Source organism: Crocuta crocuta, unplaced genomic scaffold (genome assembly GCF_008692635.1).
Source record: "Crocuta crocuta isolate KB4526 unplaced genomic scaffold, BGI_CrCroc_1.0 scaffold139, whole genome shotgun sequence".
Lineage (NCBI taxonomy): Eukaryota > Metazoa > Chordata > Mammalia > Carnivora > Hyaenidae > Crocuta > Crocuta crocuta.
Window position 1 is genome coordinate 8,866,498 of NW_027533258.1, and position 4,103 is coordinate 8,870,600.

Here is a 4,103-nt window from a genome sequence, read left to right on the forward strand (position 1 = left end):
CCCGGCCAAACACATCTGTGTTTGTTTTCTTTGCTGCGCCGAGGTCGGGCCTTCCTCCAAGCCGGCCTGATGGCCCCGATGGCACCGCGCACAGGGCCGTGCCCCTGTGGGCAGACAGCCGGGAATGGGGAGGAGGTGGCGGAGGAAGTCACCCCTGCCTGCTCACCCCGCCTTCCTGAAGCCCACCGGGNGGGCTGGAGGCCTGAGGCAGCCTGACAGCACCTGGGCACCGGCCGCCGCCCCTTCCGGACGGGTCTGCCGGCCTCAGGCTGGGGACGGCCCAGCCCTCCCAGGTCCCCACGCCCCCAACCCCCCCCACACACACAGGATTGTATTTTCAAGGGTGCTGTACCCTGTGCTATCTCACGGGAGCCTCACAACAGCTTTGCAAAGTAGGTCTTAACTCCATTTCGCAGATGAGGAAACTGAGGCCAAGAAGCTTAGCCCAACAACTCCCAGCTAGTAAACATCCTGCCTTTCCCCCTTGTGCAGTAATTTACCCCCATTATAGCCTCATGAGGCGTCCTTGGGGCCACCCAGCTTCTCCTTCTTGCCTCATTCCCTGCCACCTTTAACAAAAGGACGGAGGACAGTGACAGCATCCTTTGACTATCTTGAAGCAGTAGCCAAAGCGCTTTGAGGGAAAGAATACACCCGCCTGAGAGTTTCAAACCAAGTGGCTGTTGGTTTGTTACTTTCGGATGAGTGATCTGGTAATAAATCTGGACTGAAAGCCAGGGTCCTGGTTCCGGCCCAAGAACTGGCTTGCTGCATCATCTCCATCAAGTGCCCCGTTTTGTCTTACTGGCATCTTCATAAACTGTGAGAATCGAGGAAGAAGGGGCCTCAGGGCTCATCTGGCCCAGCTCCGTCTCCTTGGAAAACCGCCTTCCCCAGCCTCCCTGAGAGAGGGCCACCCAGGCCAGCTCTTCCAGGGATGGGAGCTCAGCCACAGCCCAGGGAAATAAATGCATTCCCTTGCACGACAGCCCGGATTCATCCTCTGCCCTGGGGGAATGCTTTGTGCCATTTACCACTCCCCACGCTGTTTATTTCTGCCCTGCCTTGTGGCGGAGAGGATTCTCGGTGACTTACGAGGGTACTTACAACACGGCAAAATAACATAAATTAGACAGTGGGGTGGAAAGAGATAAAGGAGAAGTTTAACGCTTGTGGGCTGTGAGATGCCGGCGCTGTACCGAAAGGCAACACAGCAGTTAGGGGCAATGCTTGGAAACCAGAGTGTGTGAACTTGGCAAGTTTGGCATCTTTCTGTGTTTTGCTTTCCTCATTTGTAAAAAGGGAACAACAGCATCTCTCTCATAGGGTTAGAAGCATCAAATGAGTTAACACATATGAGGATTGTATAGTATGTGTGCTTAGGTATATACATACACATACGTAAGTATAATATATGTACGTACGTATTATACTTGCGTAATGTACATGAATAAAGCATCTATGTAAATACACGTAAAGCCAGGCACATGATAAGTGGATGTAACAATGTTCGTTGTTACTATTAAATTGCTAGATCCTTATAGACATTTAAAATAATTTAAAGAAGAGCATTTTAGTTACCTGGAGAGATGTTTATGACATGTTATAAAATGGGGGGGGAGGGACGCCTGGGTGGCTTAGTCGGTTAAGCGTCCGACTTTCGCTTAGGTCATGATCTTGCAGTTCGTGGGTTCGAGCCCCGCGTCGGGCTCTGTGCTGACTGTCAGCTCGGAGCCTGGAGCCTGTTTCAGTCTGTGACTCCCTCTCTCTCTGACCCTCCCCTGCTCATGCTGTCTCTCTCTCTCTCTCTCCTAGAAATAAATAAAACATTAAAAAAAATTTTTTAAAAATAAAATGGGGGGGAAGCAAATTACAACACAATGTGCTCCCAACAGACACTGTGCACAGTATAAGCTCATTTTTATTTTATTTTATTTTTTTAAGGATGCATAAAAAGACAACGCGGTTCATTGCGGTCATCTCCGGCTAGTGAGATTTCAGGTGATTTTCCTTGAGTTTTGCCTGTGCGTTCTCAATTTTGAGTGGTAAAGTAAGAAGGGGGGCTAAGAGAGGGAAGAAAACCCAGGAGGAATAGAAATGGGAAAGAGCCTAAAATCCTCCCTGGAAGGCCCTATTCACCTCGTGAGGGTGGGCCACGAATGTGTCCCTAAGCTTTCCCGCAGCCACAATTAAAAGGAGACCGTGTCAGTTAGGCAATTCCCAGTGTCCATGAGATAAAAACAGATCTATTACTCAAGAGAATTACAACTATTCTTGGTGCTAAAGTCAGACAGGCATTTTTNGTACTGAGTCCACATCCTCGACATCACCATGGCAGTCGTAGTGGTGAGCTCCATGGGACAGGTTCCGTGATGGCCCATGATAGAAGCCAGTGGCATCACCCCAAAACTCAAGACAGGAAAAGGCAGTCCGGCCAGGACGGGTCTGAAAGAGGCACATCGGGGAGCCCAGCTCACTGCCCACCCGACTTGGGTCTATTTGGGGGTATATCTACTGGACTGGCCCACAGAGCTGGCTCCAAGCCTTCCTCCTGCCATGTTGTTTCTGCCTGCAGAGGTTTTTTGGGTTTTTTTTAAATTTTGTGTTTTTTAACTAACAACTACACCCAACGTGGGGCTCGAACTCATGACCCCGAGATCAAGAGTCGCAAACTCTCCACACAGAGCCAGCCAGGCGCCCTTGTCTGCAGAGCTCTTGGGTCTTGCATGGCAGCAATTTTGGAAACAGGAGTGTAGCTATTCTGTGTCAACAGCTGGCTCACGCCAGTGGTCCTGGGGTGGGGGGCAAGGGGGCACTCTGAACTTTTACTGTGGTCCCTTAGATACTAAGTGACTAAGTACTAAGTGCTTAGGTACTAAGTATATCTTCTTTAGTAGTTCCTGGTGGGCAGGACTGTTACCTTGTATCCTGGAGGTCCAGAACATTCTGGGACTCACTAGAACTTGTCTACCTCCCATCAAAACCCGCCTCCCTGCCACTGATACACTTGATTCCATTCCAGCTCCACGCAGAAGCCCAGACCAAGGCTCTGTGCCTCTTCAAAGTTTTGAAATCAGCCCTCCATCATCTTCGGTTTTATCTGTTAGCCACAATGTTTCCAGTTCTCTTCATGATTTCCCACAGGACAGTTTTCTGGCCACTCCACAGCCTCTCCTAATGCCCTCTAATTTGTCAGTGTCCCTCCCTAAAGTATACTGCCCTCTGAGGGGACAAATGAAAAAAACAGATGTCCAAGTGTTACAGGAACTTCTCAGAGTGCGGGTTATAAACACACACCCGAAAAGGCATGTCAGGCTCTAGCAGCAGGGTCCACAGCACAAACAGGAGTTCAGAACACAACAGTGCGGCTCTTGGGTGAGAAAGCAAATTCCCAGGTGTTTCTCGAAGGAATGCGTTGGGAGGGGGAGCCGCCATTCTTGGCACCCAGCCTTACCTGGGAAGCCCGAGGATCCCTCTAGGAAGAGGAGAATGTGGCCGTTACAAGAAAATTTAGAGAGGGGGAGGAGGGAGTGGAGGAAAGCCAGAAGACTCAGGTACCCTAGAAATCACCAGGGGTATCTCAAGGAAGGAGCGGTGCTGAGCAGTGTGTCACATGCCTTCAACAGCAAGATAAGATCTAAACAAGTCCTCTGGATTGACTGAACGGCAAGGAAGTCAGCGGTGACCTTGGCTGGCTGGCTGGCAGTGGCAGAGGGGTGGTGGGGACGGAAGCCGGGCTGCCTCGGGTCATGAAAGTGGGAACAGCAAGGATAGACAATGTTCATGAAGTGTGCAAACACGTGAAAGGAAAGAGTTAGGATGGTAGGAAGGCACAGAAGGAGAAAAGATGAAGACAGATAGAATCAGCCTTGTAGAACTGGCCGTCAGGCGTCCTGAGAGCATCTCTTGGTTCAGGGGAACAGAGAGTGGCAGCGTGTCCTGAGGGTGTGGGAGCAGGTGCGAGTATTGGAGTTGTCACCATAGGTAAAAGCTTGATTGCGTCATTACACAGAAGAGGCTGATGCTTGTGGCCAGAACTCAAGGCCTTTCTGCGGTTGGTGACCATCTACGAGAAGGAAAGCCCCAACCGGGAAAGCCATACC